This window comes from Melospiza georgiana, chromosome 1, assembly GCF_028018845.1.
Source record: "Melospiza georgiana isolate bMelGeo1 chromosome 1, bMelGeo1.pri, whole genome shotgun sequence".
Taxonomy (NCBI): domain Eukaryota; kingdom Metazoa; phylum Chordata; class Aves; order Passeriformes; family Passerellidae; genus Melospiza; species Melospiza georgiana.
The window spans coordinates 116926046-116944945 of NC_080430.1; the positions used below are offsets into that span (position 1 = coordinate 116926046).

At 40.8% G+C, this 18900-nt stretch overlaps 1 protein-coding gene across 3 annotated transcripts in view; it reads left to right on the forward strand.

The window, feature by feature from the left end:
• FAM110B (family with sequence similarity 110 member B) overlaps positions 1-18900 on the forward strand; it is a 112661-nt gene that overhangs the window by 48347 nt on the left and 45414 nt on the right. The window contains exon 1 of one of the 3 annotated variants that reach the window (XM_058031733.1): positions 3267-3450. The exons of the other annotated variants lie outside the window; for them this stretch is intronic. The gene's annotated coding sequence lies outside the window, so the exon portion shown is untranslated. Of the gene's footprint in view, positions 1-3266; positions 3451-18900 lie in introns of those variants that run through there. 3 annotated transcript variants of the gene reach the window in all.

The window sequence follows — 18900 nt, forward strand, 5'->3', positions numbered from 1 at the left end:
GCTGAGCTTGAGAAAAGCCTAACTTGCTGATAATTGCTAAAAATGTTGTAGAGACCTTCTGTTTCCATGCGGAGGAGCGGGAGCTTGAAGCTTAGCACAGGCGGGTAGCTTGTGCCAGGGACAGGCTTTTGCTTTCGATGAAAGTCTGCCGAATATTGGCCAACTTGTGTACCTTTCACAATTTCTTCATTTCCAACAGAGACTTGCTGGAGTCTCTTGTGACTGTGTCCTCATGAAACCTGCGTTCTCTGGGATCTGATGAGTCTCTTGTGACTGTGTCCTCATGAAACCTCTCTTGGCTTCTCTTGCTGGCACATCTATAGATGGCTCTGTCCTGTCACAGGTCCAGTGCATGCTCCAGGTGCTCGTGTGCCATCACCACGGGTGGCAGGGCAGGCTGGTGGAGCTCTGCATCGGCCTCAGTTGGAGTTTTAGCCATCTGCCATTGTCAAATGTGGGTTCTTGTGAATGACCACTGACCCTAAATGTTAGTCCCTCTGCTCAGTTCCCCATATCGTCCTGACCCAGCATAGCATCACAATGGTTAAAAGCAAGTGTAAAAATTGCCACAGACATCAGCACTCTTCTGGCTGATCTGCAGAGCCAAGCACAGAGGTTTAGTGAGTATTGATTCTGCTGCAGAGACAAATAGGTCCTTCTTGAAGTGCACCTCTGCAGCTGTTTGTGGGTCCTTCAACTACTGCTGCTACCATGATGTTTTAAAAAAGAAAGCAACTCCTGGAATAAACAGCCTGCTGCAATGGTGTGTTGGGAGTGTGCTGCCAGGGCAGCCCTTGCTGGGGCTGTGGGTGAATGCCCTTGGAGCAGGAGCTCAGTGGGAGGAGGCAGAGAGGCAGAGGCTGGCTGCTGGGGAGCCGTGCTGGAGCTGAACAGGGTGAAGCAGTGAGGGCTTGGGGAGCTGCTGGGCAGAGGGGGGACACACATGTAGGCTTAGCAGCCTGCATGGGAGGGAGCCAAAACTGAGAGTCCCATAGCAGCTGAAGCCTGGTTGATTCCTGTTTCAGTTTTTCTGGTCATTTTTTCAAGTATCATATGTGCCTTCGTGGTTTGTGAATGGGGATTAGATTAAAAGAATCTAGTAGGTTTGAGTCTCTTTGACTTTATTTTTTTGTTTGTGTTTGTGAAATTTTTTTTTCCTAGCATTTCAAATAATCAGAGGACAAGGGTAAAGACTTTTATTGGTCTTATTCCCCTGTTGCTACCTTTGGCAAAATATTGTTAGAAAAATAACATTTTTGATCTGATCATCAAATCATTTTTTTTCACATGCCTCTTGAACTCTTCCAGTTAGGTTTTTAACCCCTGTATAACTGCATCTCCTGCCTTTCTTCATTAAGTACATAGTTTCCTGGTTTCAAGGAGTATGGCTGAGAAACTTGGAATATTCCACAGTATTTTAAAGAAACACAGTTGATAAAAATTGATTAGCTTCTTAGATGATGTAATCTAAAAAGAAAGACTTAATAAAACAGCCTTCTTTTATCAAAACACAAAACTTCATATTGACTGAACATTGAATCAAAGAGTAAAATGTCCCTATTCCTGCACTTCGTTTTTATTTTCAGCCATATACAGCTTTGAAAATATTATTCTTATGGCAATGAAGTTTACTTCTAACAGAGAGCAACTCTTTATGAGCAATTTTCACTGGCAGATGAAGAAAGCTGTGACATAGCTATTTACGTATTGCCAGTAAACATGGTCTTGCAGTGTTACCATATTGAGATTTTGTTCCATTAGTAAAATTTTATATAGTACCAAATATAATTTTTGTATACTGAAGTAAGTACAATAGCTAGAAAGTGTTTATAGACAGCCTTTAATATCATGCTCTTGGACTGTGCTTGATAGTGTGTGGTGCTGGTGATAAGAGTAAAGAATTAGGAAAAATGCCAGTGTGGGCACAGTGGAATTCATTATTGCAGTGGGGTTCAAGATCTTGCTAGTGTAATGTTTATGGGTATGGTTTATGTGTAACTTAGTGAAACATCTTAGAAATGCATTGTAGTTTGCATATGCATAATGCTGTAGCATTATGATATTTTTGTAATATCAGTCATGAAAATGTACTGTATCTCACAAGAGAGAGTTGGCACCACAACTGGTTTTTCTGATAGTCAGGCTGTGTATTTCCATCTTGTCACTGATGTTTGAAAACCTTTTGGTCAGTGTAGAGCTTAGGTGATTATATGAACCATGTGGGGACAGGAAACATCTGAAGAGTGTTTTTTTTTTCTGTTTGTGCTAAACAAAGTGAGGATTAATTGAAGTGTTTTACCAGGGAAGACTAAACAAGCATCTGTATCTTTTTTTCATGATTATTACCTGATGTTGTAAAAGCTCCCAGCATCTTTCAAATACACAATGTTCTCTTGGATCATAACATTCCTTTGTTTTGTGGACTTATTTGTGGAATAAGCATAAGTAAGCATGTAGGACCTGGTTGTGTTAGTTCCCCATGCATCTAAGTAGTCTTTGCTCATGGTAAGTATTTCCCAAACTACTTGAGTTGTTTTGTATAATGGCAAAAATGTCCTTGGCATTTGCACCCTAGCCTCGTGAAAGCTTAGTTAGGACTTTATGTGCCAATGCACACAGAAGCCCTCTGATCATCTGGGTGTCCGCCCACGGGTAAATGTAAAGGACAGAGGGGGTCCTGTTGGCTTCTGTAGGGCTGCTGTGCACTGAGAGCATGTGTGTGGTGCCTCTCTGATCTGAGGTCCACGTTCTAGCCTGTGCAGTAATGCACAAAGCTGAGATCTGCTCTGCATGGTGCTGGCAATGTGTACATTCAAAACAAGAATTCCTGCTGGCTGAACAAACATCTTCGTTTTACTGTCTCCTTAAAGCAGACCTAGCAAGCAAACTGCGAGTGGTCAGCTTCCCAAAGGGCACACCTAAACAGATCCTGCTTTTCAGAGATGGAGACAAAACCCCTCATAGGCGAATCACTCAGCAAAACAACAACACCGCCGCAAAACCCCAGCCAGGGATTTGACGGTGACGCACCCAGACAGGCAGCCGTGCCAGACGCTGGTGCCGCGGGCCGCAAGGTGTGCTCGGCCGGGCCGTGTTTGCGCGGGTGCCTGGGCAGCGCTGCGCTCCCCGGCAGCCCTGCGCTCGGCCGAGGGCTATAATTAGATTAGCAGCCTGCTCGGCAGCGGTGCCAGCCTGCGAGCCTCAGCGAGCATGTGCTGGATTCTGCATGTGCCTCCCGCTTATTGGCGGCCGGCGTTGCTGCCTGCCGGTTTGATAGGTTTCCCCAGTAATCTTTATGCTGCATTACAGACATAGATACAGAGAGGTACTGCGTGCATGCAACGGGAGAGGTGCTCAGCTTGTAGCGTAAAGGAAAGCCCACAGATGAAAGGCACTGGTCTTTGTTGCAAGGCATCAGTACTTAAGGACTGCTAGCCTGGGAGCGGAGAGGTCAGTGAAGGAGTTTTACTTGGTGGTAATTACTTTCAGGTCTTTATCTCTCCGGTAAAACAGTCATGCATGAAATGAATACTGTTAATCATGTCATCTGTTTAATTTGATCTTGCTTTCGTTAATGTCATGTGTACTCCGGTGGGAGAGCCGTCAGAATACAAACCATATCATTGGAGTGGGTTCAGTTCAAAAATAGAGCGTATTTCTATGAGAATATTGCTTTCATCTGAAATTTTGAGCCTGTGCATGAGAGTGATTTTACTTGGTTGCCTTTTGTTATGCTAATAGAAATATTTCTTTTATTGGAATGTTTTCTGCCGAGCGATTGAATTAGAGCATTTATAACTATTAGCATATGAAGATAAATCTGTAAATATTTATCAGTTTAAGGAATAATTTTGTGAAGTATTCTTTAATATGATCACAGCAATAACTATCTTGGTGGTTCTCTTGAAACAAGGTAGAGGGATGAGGAGTATTATGCTATTGTTCTTTCAACAAAGATGCTGGAGCCTTCATGTTTGGGTGGATTCTTTGTTTCATCTACTGGCTTTTATTTTAAGTGGCTTTCAAAATGAAACTGAAGCTATTCAGCCTGGTAGATTTCAATATGTCCTTTGCTTGCACATACATGTATTTTGTTCGTATTTATTGTTCTCAAAGGCTGAATTTTGGCCCATAGCCTTGTTTATTGTGAGAACTGCCTTCAGCAGTAGAAAGAGACAAGATATATATATATGCCAATCTTTTAATCTGTGATTCTGAGACTATTACAGTATTTATCATAGCGTCATACTCATTTAAGTTTTTTCATGCTTGACCTACGCATCAATTGATCACAACTTTTCCTATAAAAAGCATGCATATTTAATGAAAACATTCTACAGTGAGAGCTGTTCAGAACAAAAGAAAGCCAGCATAAAGTATTAAAAAAAAGTCTCATAATGTAGGCATGACTCATTTGATGAGTTTTGAATATTAAGGCTGACTGGTGAGACTCCAGAGTTAATGCCCTTGTCTGTGTCAAACTCCAGAGCCCACATGAACTTGTATATTGAGTCACCAGTCATCTGGCTGGCTGGCTGCCACCATGCGTCCGAGGTACGAGTAGATTGTCTCAGGCAGGATCAGAAAGGTGTTAGGAACAGGAGCTATTTTGGTATTAGTCTTCATTCTTCCCTCTGCACTTATCCTTGAAGAGGTTTTTTCCTGCTATGTCAACCAAAGTATAATTTAGGTTGTTCCCTTTTAAAGCATGTGGTGTGAAACTGTGTTGCCTTCTGAGCAGATACCCTCAAATGTGAGCATTTATTCAGTTACCAACTTTATATGGCAGTGGGTACAGCAAAGACACATTATTATTTGTGATTGTATATTCAGACAGAAGAGTATTTGGGAGGTTTAATCACAACTGGTACATAACAGTTGGTTTGAAGTTTTGCTGTTGACTAAAACAGGTAACTTGGTGTCTATTTTAGTCAAGAGCCAGTTGTTTTTTCATATTCCAGGAGCTGTTTTTGAAGTTGTTTTCCTTTAGGCAGACTTGGAAAATGGCATTTTTGCATTGTGACAATTAAACCTGGACAGGGAGGACTCAGGATGTGAGGGCATGTTATTCTTGAGCTGTTCCATATTTCCTCATTACCCCAAGTTACCAACCAAAAGTGTTTTAAAGATGCTTCAAGCTGATTTATGGCTTCTACCTTTTTTTAACAGAGGACCACCTTAAGTAATTTATCTGTGTTTTTATAACCTTAGCAGCGGCATCCCATGAAGGAGTAACTGAAATTAATGTTAGTAATAATGAAATGTAGAAGGTAAATATCCTCATCTGAATCACATGTTTACCATATCCAGACGAGTGGGTTTATGAGAGAGGAGAGGCTGATGTTTTCTCTCCGTGTATTAGGCTATTCTCATTTGTAAGCAGCATAAAGTATGTCTGCAAAAACACTGTAAAAGTTATCATATTTTTGGTGGTGGATGCAGGTAATATCACCACCCACTGGAACTGAAGTGATGCACCAGCAGCTATTCAGCTGTTTTGCCTCCAGAAAGAGCTGTGATGATCTATGCAAGCGTCACAAGAAAACGTGACAGAAGTGAAACTAGAACTGGTGACCTTGTGATTTAACTTTGCAATAGCTTAACAGCCAGGAATATGCTACTTTGTTATTGCTTCATTTTGTAACAACCTCATTTTTCTTCTTGGTAAACTAAGAAAACAAATAGAAGCAACAGTTTGTGATTGCTCTCTAAAAAGTTGACATCCTTGTTGCTATAAGCATATTTTAACTATAACCAGTGTATTGCTCCAGGAAATTTAACACACTTCAGATTATTATCAATGAGATATTGTATTCAAGCTTTGTCAGGGATTTTCCTGATGTAAAAGTTTTTAATTACTCTTTTATTAGGAGATGTACGCATTGCAAGTTTGTTGTGTGCCTCTGTGAGCTGTTCTCATTTCCGATGTGTTGCCTGTAATTAAGTCTCAAAGTCCTTTGTTATGTGAAAAGGAAACTTTTTTCCCCAACAGGAATACAGTATGTATGTGTATATACAGATGTGTGGTAAAGACACAAAAGTATGTTGTGAAAATCAAGATCTCAAATATTTAATTTATATATGCAGGTAAACATGTATAAATACATATATATTTTCTACCATATAACTCTAACATATGTTTGTGTAGAAAACACCTTCAGTGTCATACCAGTATTGTCGTAATAGTCCAATAGAAATACTCTTGGAAGAGTAATGTTAGAAGTGCCAGGTTTGGCTGCTGGCTGGAGATGGGATATATGCAGTAAACTGAGTGGCTGTAATAAACACTGCTGCACTAGCTCTTCCCTTTTAAGATATTATGTCCTTGTACTGCTATGCATATAAGTGAATTTTGAATTACTTAAACCCTTACCAAGTCTAAAGGGGAAAGATGATACTTAAGGTTAATGCATTTTTTTTGTAGCCTGCTAGCAATGAAAGAGATACTCCAGAAAAAGTCGTAAGGATTTAAAGTATTACCACAGTGTTTATTTTGCAGGATTTGTACTTACATGCCTTACAGTTTTTAAGTCGAGTAGCAGCCAGTGATATATGCATAAAGGTTTATATTAGAATAAGAAAAGTGACATTGTGCCCTAAAGCTCCTTTTTGCTTTTCCTCTGTTTTTGGAGCCAACTCCAGTTATTGCTTTGCTGATGAAATGACTGTCTGCTTAAATGGTCGAGACATTCAATAGCCCATCTATAAATGCTTATTATAACACTTTGAGAGCTCACAGGAAATCAATAGCCTGTTTTTTGTATTTTGTTGAGTGAAGATCATTTCATTCTTCAAATATGAAGGCTGTTGGGCTGGGTGAAGATGCAGGATGAGTCCTCTCAGTGCATCAGCTTGGGATGGCATTATTGTTGTGACACTCTTCCCACACTGATGCAGCAGCACTGTTTAATGGGCTCCAAAATGTTCCTTGTATGCAGACAGCTGTTGCTCCAGTTCAGCCCCTGGGACTGGGCACAGGAGAGCTGGTGGCAGGGAATGTCTGTCCTGCCCTGCCTTCCCCTCCTGCAGGGCTCTTTGCCTAGCACAAGTTACCCTGGGGACCAACCACGTGGATTTGGAAACTGGATGAATGAAATATGTCTAGCTTTGGGCAGCTGTGTGTCAGACATTTCCAATGTTAAGAGCAGAATTGTGTTTTATAGAGCAGGAAGTGAAAGCGGCTCTTTTTTGCAGTTCTCACAGTGGTATAGTGAATTAAAGACAAAATGGATATTCATTTTTTTTTTACACTTAATCTCCTGTTGTGATTAATTTAAATTGTTCTTAAGTGTATTACCTGCAGTATTAAGTGTGACTTGATAGATTAAATGCAGAATACAGCCATCAAACAGTAATCCTGGACGCTATTGTCTGCATAATCCTGGTAATGAGATTCCTGTCTTAGTTTCACGTTATCTTTCTTGGATGTGCTTCGGCCACCGGTAGACACAAATATTTGCTGCATCTTTCCATGAAGCACTTGGGGCTTCCAATCCCAATCCTCACTTTGTATATATGTCAATTTTAGACATTAATTGTCTGTTCCATAACAGATATTATTTGGATTTGTGCCCTGTTGTGTAGCTGTTGCATATTTCTATAGTATAATGGTTGTTTAGTTGAAACAATATTTATACATTGATGATGATCCTATGGCCATCTACATATCTGGCTGCTTATCTGTTGGGTATTATAGAATAATTTTACTGTATCATCCATACTTTTCTGAATGTATGTAATAGAAAAACCCCAATTAATGGCAAAGAAGGCCATTAAATTCTTTTATTTTTTAAGAGAACTTAACATTGTGGAACTTGGTAGACTAAAGCAAAGGCTATTCTACTTCCTGGTTAGGAAGTCTATAAAAACAATGCTGTAAGAAAGTGATGTAATGTGTGAAAAGACTTGTACATGTTATTGGTGCTGTTTAACTGGAGAGAAATGTGAATACCTAGATATGCACATTTTCACAAGTTTGTTAACACCTGGCTCTTTCATTTATTTTGGATCCTCTGGAGTCCATGGATATAAGTGGGGTTTTTTGAGGTCTGGTTTTGTATATAATGTTACTGAATGAGAGATGTTAATACAATGTGGTGTGTTGGCCTATAATATAAAAGCACAATATGATACAGTGTCTATGCCAAAATGTTTCCTGCCTGGATAATCTAGGCAGGAAAAGGCTAGAGTGGAAGGGAGAAATGGAGACAATAAAGATGAATTATCTTTTATGTGACCACAAACTGTGGAGGTGCAAGGTAGACCGAACAGTCTGTGCTTTAGGATTATAAACCATCACTGCAAATGTCTTTACAAAGAGTGAAAAATATAAGATCAGGGTAACTATTCCTGTCTATATAGCACAAACTTCCCAGGGTAAGGATGATTTCCTTCTTTCTCAATGTCATAATTGTCATTGGATATTTTGGGCATTGCAGTCATCTGGAAGTGAGTGTGCAGCTTTGTATTTCTACTGTGACATTACAACAGCAGTCTACTCAGAAGATGTATGAGGGATGTGATAAATTATATCCCTTCCTCTTCCATTACTGTTACATCAGCCCTACTGTAATCCATGGTTCTGTGCCATGTGGTGTCCCCTATGCTATTTTGACCCCTAGCTCTCCAGGGACTGGGTAAAGTCTGGCAGGAGTTGTGCAATTACTGTAAATTTTCTGTGAAACACAGGTACCATGGAGGGTGCAGCAGAAGAGGACCTCTGAATATGATGATGTCATTACACTCCAGTGTTTTGCTGCTTCTTGTTTCTCTTCACCACAGTTCTCCTCTCCTTGCTGCCACCACCTTTCTAAATTTGTCTGCTCCATTTGCCCATTTAAATCTACTCTTCTCTTTTTCCCACTTTCTCTAATCCCTCTTTCTGCACTTCAGCTTTTACCCATCATTCAACCTTGGGCTCTTTGACATCTTTGCAGCCACCCTCCCCTTTTTGGGAGGTGAGTATCTGTGCTGCTTTCTGCTGGGGTTGTTGAATTTCTTCCCAGTTGCCGGTGTGTGGCTCTGTTTTGGATTTGTGCTGAACACAGAGCTGATAACACAGAGATGTTTTTGTTATCAGTGAGCAGGGCTTGCACAGAGCCAAGGCCTTTGCTGCTTTTGGTGCTGCCACACTGGTGAGGGGGCTGGGGGTGCTTGGGAGGGTGGGAGGAGACACAGCCAGGACAGGTGACCCCAGCTGACCAGAGGGACATTCTAGAACTTATGGCATCATGTCCAGCATAGAAAGCTGAGGGAAGAAGGAGGAAGGGTGGATATTTGGAGTGATGGTGTTTGTCTTCCCAAGCCACTGTTGGCTGAACACCTGCCTGCCCATGGGAAGCAGCAAAGTAATTCCTTGGTTTGTTTTCCTTATTTAACTGTCCTTAACTCATGAGTTTTCTAGGTTTTAGCCTTCCTGTTCTCTCCCTGATCCTGCTGGTTGGGAGAGTGAGAAAGAGGTTGCTGACTGGAGTTAAACCACAATATCCAAAAATACCATTTATGCAGAGGTGCCCAAGGACAGCACACAGGTGAAGAATGTAAGTTCTCTTACCAAAGAACCTTGATTTTATTAAAGTTACTGTGTATTTATTTGTTGGAGCAAGATGTCCTTGGCTCCTGCTTGGAAAGCTCATTCTGACAAATATAAATTGTGCCCCTGACCTTTTCAAATCTGACATATCTGCTGTTTTTCTCTCAGCCAGTTACCTCTTTACTGAAAGCAAGCATCTCCGTTCATCTTCCTGTCATCTCTAGATCAGGCCTTTCTCGAGTGATTTATGAGCTTTGCTGACCACTTTCTGCAAACAGGGCTCCTTTCTTGTCATGCCTTCATGCAGGTACCTCACACCAGCTGTTTCTGTAAGAGCTTGACCCAAGGAGCTGCTTCTGCTCCTCCTGCCCTTCAGAGGTGTCTCAGACAGTTGTGGCACATTTCTGACCTGAATTTTGACAGCTTCACTGGTGCCTCCAGGGCTCCAAGATGTGTGGGCACTTAACTGCCTTAAAATCACATTTATTTTCTCTTCTTCTTTTGCTGGCACTTGGCACGTTTGCCACACTGGGTGCCTAAAGGATCCTGCCACAGGCTGTCCACTGGGAGGAGGTTTTTCAGACTGCTTTCATTAAATCCTCACAGAAAAACACCAAGCAGATGATGCTCCTATCCTGTGCTAAAGTATGCAGGATTTGGGCTCTTCATCTGTAGTGTGACTTGATGAGAACTATGGTATGTGTAGAAAAACTGGGATGCTTTTTTACTATCAACTCTGATTTTGAGCTCCCTAGAGAGACAGAGATTTTGCAAGTATTTTCTCTTTCCTTATGCCACAAAACAACTTATACTTTCATATTTTATTTCAGTATGAGTACTGAAGCCTAAATTTGCAACTCTCAAGCCTAAATTTGCAACAAAAGCATGTCTATAACTAACTCTTAAAACACATCCATTCTTAGAAAACATTACAGATACTAAATCCATCTGGTGTTGAATTACCATTGATTTTTTATAACTACTCTTACTTCTGTGGAAAATAGTCCTGGAAGCATTAAGATCCTTAGGATCTTACACAGTGCTTTTTTTTTTTATCTCCCCTGATTGTCACTAAAATGAATTATGGAATTTTCAATGTGTATGAATACCTGATTGGGGGAGTGAAGAACATGGAACCTTCTCAGTGGTTTCCCATGACAGGACCAGAAGCAACAAGCACAAACTGAAATACAGGCAATTCCATTTAAATACAAGCAAACAATTTTATACTCTGAGGGTGGTCAAAAGCTGGCAGAGGTTACCTGAAGAGGTGGTGAAGTCTTCACCCTTGGAGATTTTCAGAACCCAGCTGAGATGTGGTCCTGGGCAGCCTGTTCCAGGTCATCCCGTTGTCAACAAGGGCTTGAACTAGGCAGGCTCCAGAGGTGCCTTTCAACCTCAGCTCTTCTGGGATTCTCTTACTAGAAATCTCCAAACAGCAGACCAAGCACACCTTGCTAAAGTAGGCAAGTTTGTTTTTTTTTTTTTTTTTTTAAATATGTTAATTCTGCAATCCAAATAGTATAACATCTTATAGCTGTGTATCCCCTAGGTATGAGTATACACTTGTATAGGTATGTATACATCTACCCATTTCTGTCTCCATTGTAAACATACTTGGACAAGTTGGAGAATATCAGAGATGGAAAAGGAAGGAGTAGAATGTTTATATATATATATAAAATAATTTAATGTCATTTCACACATGCTTTATGCCATCATTGGGGGGTTTTTTCCCTTCCCCGTATATATGCTACATGTGTATAGCAAAAAAAAAAAAGCTGATAAAATTGCTTTGAAGAAAGCTTTATTTTTATTAGATGATTTCTCTTGGGCACTACTTATACATAATTGCATCTTTGTTCCGGTGCACATTGAGTGTAAGTGGGCACAAATCGTGCAGGAGGAGATCTGGAGGAGAGAAAGCAGAGAGCAAAAGGCTCTGGGTCAGAAGAGGGAGGTTCACTCTCAGCTGGACTCCTCTTTCTCAAAAAGGTAGCTCCAAATTAAGCAGCAAACACATAAAAATTGGCCTGAGTTTGTGTCTATGTAGAGTACTCAATACTTTGGATTTTTTCAAACACTTTTTGAACTCCTACATGTACATAATTACAGCTTTCCTGGTACTCAGCCCTATTTCTGCAGCTTACAGCTGTCTGGGTGTCTTATGGTGTTCTTGAAAACTAGAAGCTGGACAAGGCTGCTAAAATTACATGTATTCTCTTGGCATATAGGTGATCCTGGGAGGTAGTGTTAGAGGAAGCTATCTGAGAGTGTCCTTTGTAGCATGAATTGGATACTTTGTGGGGAAAAAGAGACACTTGCACAGTGTCCCCTTCATCATGTCCCTTCAAAGCTGTGAATCTTGCCCTTTAGTATTAATGCATTTTCTTTCTCCTTTTCAACCCACATTAAAGTCAATCTTCTCCTTCTTTAAATGATGACCTTTATGTTGTTTGGGATTGAAGAGATTTTATTTGTTTATATTTTGGCCAAGATAGGTGAAAAAGCATTCTGACTTGAAGTTTTATATATAAAGTTGAAAAAAAAAAAGTTTTCCCCATAAGCATTTGGATTTTTGCTTAAGTAAATGGGAATGCCAAGTTCTCTCTTCTGACTCCCTATGGTCAAATATGGTGCGGGGTTTAGTTTTTCCTGCTTGTTCATAGGTCTTGAAATAGCTTCTTAGAAATGCACTTGCAAAAATAATAACAGTAATAATAAAATCTATTTTGAAGATGAAAGAAAACCAAACTCTGGTACTAAGAGCTTTCTTAGCTCCATGTTTAACCACCAGTTTCAATCACAGCTACTAGAAAGTTTGGAAGTCTTTTTTTGCTGTTGAATTTTCAAAATTTAATCTGATAAACCTTTTAATCTTTATGAACTGTACCATTCATTTTAGTTTAGCAGTTATGCCTTTTACACTTGAAGAGATTACTTCCTTGGGTCAGTGCAGTTGTCTTTTGAAAACCATTTAGAGGTATCCACTGGTAGTGAAGTTGTCTTGTCAGGTATCACAAACATGCAGGAAGAATGAATGGGTTTGCACTGACAGCTCCAGTCTCCCTCCCCTGCTGTTCTTTACCTCCTTGCCTGTGTGCTTTTGATCATCCCTTCCTCTCTCTGTCCCCCAGCCCCCTTTTCTTCCCAAATCTGTAGTGCTCATGTTTGCTGTGATTTTCAGCTTCAAGGACTGTTAGGCCATCTGAAGCAAGAAAAAGTCCTGTTCATATTTTAAAGTGTGAAACTTGCTTTTCATTTCCTTTACTTGATATATCTGGAAATGTTCACATGTATGATGTGACATTCTTGAGTAAAAGTGGGATCTGCTGTGACTGAAGCTGTCCTGCAAGTCAGAGGCTGCCAGCAGTGAACAGGCGCAGGCTGTCAGCAGTGTGACCATTGCCTTCTTGCATGGCTCTGCCCTCCCAAACTCCACAGGGAGGAGACAAAGGAATTGTCAGAAGTTCCTGTTCAGCTACTTGGAGCATTTCCATGGTGTTCCCTGAGGAAGGGTTTGCTTGGAGCTTACTGGGTTTTCTTTAGGAGCTTGGTATCAGACCTTCAAAATGGGTTTAGCAATAGTGCTTTCAGCATGTGTCAGGGTGTCAGGCTTTCCTGCTTTTCCTCACGGCTGGAAAGGAGTTCTCATTAAGTGTGAAGGTGCTGGCTGAGCTCTGTTTTTAGGATGCTTCTTCCTGAATCCTGCCTGTTTGAGGGTTCTGTCACACCAAGCCCAGTGTGGTGAAACAACTGCAAGTTCCACCAAGCTAGACTTGCACCAGGGGCTTTTGTGTAGAGCACTGTGACAGAGGTGTGGGACTTCTTGAGATTGTTGCAATGTTTGGTTTCTTTCAGCCAGAGGTACCAAGCAGAGCATGACTCTGTGCCTTGCACTACTGCACCAGTGCCCTTGCTCTGCTATGGGAACATTTGGAAGCTCTGAGTGTTTTTGTAAAGAGGAGAGAAACCCAGCTATGGTGATGCCTTTGGGGACTCCATTTGAGTTTTGTCTTCAAAATAAAATTGTTTATTGCATTTAGAAAATAAGTAGCTAAGACTAAGAAGCAGGTGGATGAGGTTAAGTTTTACTAGTTTATTTCAATTTTTACAGATTTATTTCAATTTTTTTTACACTTGTGGGAGAAGTCAGGTGGCCCAGATACTAATGCAGAACTGATACAGCCTCAAAAAAAGTAATTGCATTTTTCCTTCTCAAAGAGAAAAACCATACTAAGTGTAATTTTGTTTCAGTCCCTATTGTATCTAGCATGATTTTAGCTTGGTTTTGGAATCCAGGGGGATTTCCTTATTTCACATAAGCTGTCACCTGAGGTGATTTGTATTTCTTTAAATGTACTCTCCCTTGAAACTGAAGTCCTTAAATAGTCTACAAGTTTTGAATGCTTGTATTGCCTTTGATATAGTTAGGTTAAAACTTTTATTTCTGTATAGATGTGGGGTTTGTCTGTATAATTTTTAAGCACATGAAAACAGGGGTAGCAATAATCTCCCTTTTAAGTTGTCCTCTGCTCAGCTGGAATCATTAATTTGCTTTCAGAGCCTTTTAAACCCCTGAAGTGTCCCAATATTTCTAGTCAATAAAGGTCACTTACCTTGTGTAGGAAGTGCAATTTTTCTCAAGTTAGTCAACTGAGAGTCTTGTCCCTTAAGGACCCTTTCTGATGATCCTTCCAAACAAAGCAGCACTTAAACCACTTCCATAATTTCTCCATAAGGTAAAAATTCCTCAATCCTCTTGAATCAGAAATATCTTTTTCTTCCTGTCTTAAGCATGTTAATCTTTTATAAGAATAATAATAATTATGAGAAATGGAGGTGTAAACAAAAGCAGTCATCACCACATACCATAGTGGTGGAATAAAAACTGACCAGTCCTTCCTACTCCTATTTTATTTCTTCCAAGGCCCTCACAAGTAGGGAAAAACCCATATATTGAGGATTTCCCTAGTATACTAGGATGTTGTGTACTAGGAAAATCCTGTTGCCACATGTGTGAGATGCAGGCTTCTCTGTCTGCCCATGCCAAGAAATCTGCCATCCGTGTGTCTTACCCTACTACTGAAGTACTCTGCTGTCACTTTCCTAGCCTGGATGAAAGCAGCCTTGTCCCACTTACATCAATTCTGAATATTGCTTGAAAAAGCATTTCCCAGAGCCTGTGGCTTTGATCATATCACCTGGCTTTATGTCTTTTGTTGGTTTCTTCTTCTCTGTTGTATCCAATATTGAAACTTTTAGTAAGATATCCTAACATTATCTGTCCTCTTCCATTTATTACCAAAATTTTTGGTTTCTTGTCTCCATAATGGCATCTTAAGTCACCTCATTGTTACACTTTCAAACAGTAATCTTTGTGCTTTGTTTTACATCCTTTCCACCTGGGAAGAGCTAGTGCTGTTTAAATAAATTCAGTGTGCTCCACTGTTATTTTGATTTATCTAGTATCAACAGGCAATCTTGCAAAATGAGTATTAATAGCATTTCAATTAAGACCTAGGAAAAGATCTTTTCAGAAGATCCTTCAGAAGAACCTGTGTTTGTGTTTGCATTGCATCTGCAGAGTCATATCTGCTGGGAAGAGTTTTCTGTGAAGATGATAGCCAAAGGTTTGTAATGCAACAGAAACTTGCTCTGGTGTCACTGATTACAGAGAACAAGTCTAGTCTAGTGGCATTTCTAGGTGAATGGATTTGTCTGCAGTGAGAAATACCATCAGTTACAAAAGCAAATTGTCCTGGGAAGGAAGATAAAGTGTAACCTTAATACAAGATAAAGAAAATCTTAAAGACTAATGAAACAAAATACAATTTGTTGTGGAGCTATTTGGTATTGAAGGTACTGAAGAAACTCAGTATGTGTTTTCTGGAGCTTCCCAAAATATTTGTGCATGTCTGATGGCTGTGGGAGCAAAGGGAGATATGTCATTCTGCAAGACTTGAGGGTTGCATTGTGGCCTGGCAGGGGGGATGCAACCTACCTTTAGGAGCCAGGAATTGCAATAATTATTGCACTTCTCTTCCAGTGACTGAGTGCTTTTCTTTATGTACAAAACAGAAGCAACATTGTCAAACCCATGTCATGGTTCCAAGCTTTAATCAACTCTCTTTAATGCTGCTCTGGAAAACCAGTGGGGGTTTTATTGTTGTCCTTTCAGGTTTGGTGGTGGTGTTTTTCAAAAGATGCCTGAAAGTCTTAAGGCCAGTTGTGTTTGCCAGATTATTTAAGACTGTGCTGCATGCCCTGGCTCCCAGTGGAGGCCATTGGCAATGCTACTGTGAGGCCACTCTGTTAACAAAAAGAGAACAACAACCAAAGGGAAAAAGAAAACCACCCACCACTAAAGAACCCACAACCAAACCTTTTTATTGAGGTCTTTACCTCTGTTCACCTGGAAAAACACCTGGAAGTGCAGAGCTATTAAAATCACTGGGACACTGTTGAAAGGACTCAAAAAAGCTTCTGAACATTTACTGCTACTTGATGTTTAGGAGAGATTAGCTAACAGTGGGTTTTTTTAAGAATTAAGAAAGTATTATTTGGTTTTATACTGAGAATTACAAGCATAAAGAATGGAACAGGTCCCTCGGAGGTGCCAAGTGAGTTGTTTGGGAAATGCCATCACAGAGGTCCACCTGGTTGCACCACACTTTCATAAGTGAAAGTTACTGGTGATAAATTAGGGCAGATAAGTTTTCAAAAAGAACTGGGTACTAGTTTAAAGAAGGGAATGACCAGAGTAAGGAATTTCCTGGTTTAAGGATTGAAATAAGTACAGGAAACAAGATGCACATTGGAATTCAGATGGACTCTGAGCCTTTCTCTGTCTTAGAAACATGGTAGCCTATTTCTTCTGTGTTTACCACAGAGACAACATTTTGTTGAAGTTATTTTAGTGTAAAGGTAACGTGTGAGAGAAGTTCACGGTTGCTACTAAGGATCACAGAAAATGAACAACACCACAGGGGCTGGGCAATTCCTAGCTCTGATCTGGACTGCGTGGGGGAAGCTGGAACAAGCAGGGGACCCTGAATGGCCCCTGCAGCCCCTCACCCAGGGACAGCTCAGCTGCAGGGTGGAATCCCTCTGACTGGGCTGAGCCAGTCCTGTTGCACAGTGCCAGGGCTGTCGGTGAAGAGAAGCAGGCAGGTGTGGGTATGGCTTCTCCAACCAGCTTGGGTGGTGGGGGATCCTTCTCCCCTGCCAGCTGTGGAAGGGACAGGATGCATGGCTTTTATGTGACTGGAGTTTGTTTGACTGCACTGCTGTACTTGGGAAGCTGTTTCTGAACCTAACTCCTGTACTGGTTACAAATGGTTTCATTTCCAGCATAAATTTTCACTTTTAGTTAGCAGCGTTTCCTATACTGATAAGGTCAAACTTGTTGCCCTGCAGTGTGGTGTGGGGTTTTTTCTCCCTCCATATGTACACTCCTGTGGGGTGAAGCATTTTTAAAAAATAAAATGTTTTTTCCAGCATGGTTTGTATAGATTGTGTGCATCTAGTGGCACTTTACAAAAGAGTGATGGAAGAATCTTTGTTCCACATCAAAATCTGCGTGTGCTCACATACATATATCTGTATCTATATAGAAAGCTTTAAAATCTGAAAGCATTTGGCATGACAATGGTGTGTGGTCACAAAGGCCAAAGGTTTTGTGCAATTTGGCCAGTGCTTCCCACCGAAACTGATAACAGTGTGGGAATTGCCTGTAATGGTCGCTGCCTGTACAATTCATGGCTTGGGAAGAAACCTGGTCTCTACCACAGGAGGGCAAGTTCAGGGACAGCTTTTCTGTCTCAATTGCTTTTCAAGGCAGCCGTGGTTTGTATGTGTGGTAACTGAGGAAAGGGTGTAGCTGGCATCTTCACAATTTCAGATCATCCCATAACCAGCGCATGGGTGCTTGGCTGTGCCTCTCTGGTTCTGGGGGGTTTGGAAAGCAGGAGGGACATGCTGCTGTTGGGGCTGGGGGCATCCTGGGGCTGAGCTGGTGTGTTCCTCATGTGCCTGTCTGCATGTTGAGAGGTGGGTGTGCCAGTCCATTGACTGAAATCTCATAAGGTTCCCTGCTAGTTGCTAAGCAACTGCAAAACACTTCAAAATGGGATTTCTTTTCCTTACCCACAGACTGTTTTTGTAGCAGGTAGAGGAGAGGGGGAATGAGGAGCACTTTGGGGTGGCTGCCCAGGAGCCCCTCTCCTTCCTTCCACATGTGATGGCCAAGGGGATGGAGAAGGACCCAGTCTTGTACTGGGCTCCCCTTGCAAATTCACAACTCTTCCACCCTGTTACAGCAGTTTCATTTTTTTGCCATGTACATAAGTATTGCTCTCAGCAAGAAAAGATGCTGTATTTTAAACATTCCCCTGACAAAAAGCGAAATTTTCCAGTAAACCTTGGGTGTTTTAAGGAAGATAGTTGTTAAGGAAAGGGGCATAACATGAGAGGTATGATGATGATGATCCTTTAAGGGTGAATGCTCTCAGTGTAGTCATCATTGAAAATAACTGTAAGTTTTACACGACCCCATCAGTTCCCACACTATAGAAACAACCAGGTGTGTGAATTGTTTTAGCAGTTGGCATCCCATCTATTAAGTCATAAGTTCTACAGTTGGTATTTCAAATTATTTCCTATAAATGATGTCTTACGTGTGAGGATTATGTTCAAGTGATTGCAGCTTGAAATTGGCTGGTGTCTCATGCATTTTTATCACCAAAATACAATGTCCTCGTTGGCAGTAGCTTAGTTTTGGTATTTGATTTATTTTCAAGCACCTTACTTTTACAAGTCATGTATTGTTTTTTGGCAGAAAGGCAGCTGCTTGGCATTCAGAGCCACTAGTTTGCAGTAACAGTTGTTGATTCTGGTCTTTATTGGTTTTTCTTTCCAATTAAGATGCAGCTGTTATGACTTCTGGAGTGAGGGAGGATTATTTTGTCTAATGATATAAATAGAAAAATCCTAAAGTAAGGATCTGTCCTTCAAAACAGCTGGGAAAAGACCAGGTTGTGAGGCCTCAGTGTTTAGTGAGAAGTACCCCGGGCTGTGATTTTTGTGACAAACTGTAAAAAGATCTGGTGTTTCTTTTCTCATGTAAATGGAAGGGAATTAATGATTTGGAGAAGATTATCCTAAAGGATTTTTCACACTGCATCTTTTACAACATAATAGGGGAACGTACAATTGCTAATGCCTTTGAACTTGGTTTTTTTGTGACATTTGGAGCACTTGCAGATATAGTGCTTTTGTGCTTTTTAGGGAGTAAAAATAAGATTTTTGCTCAGGTATGTGTTCAGTGCTGTATATGAAAAATCCCTGAGCCACCTTTTGTTTTAGCT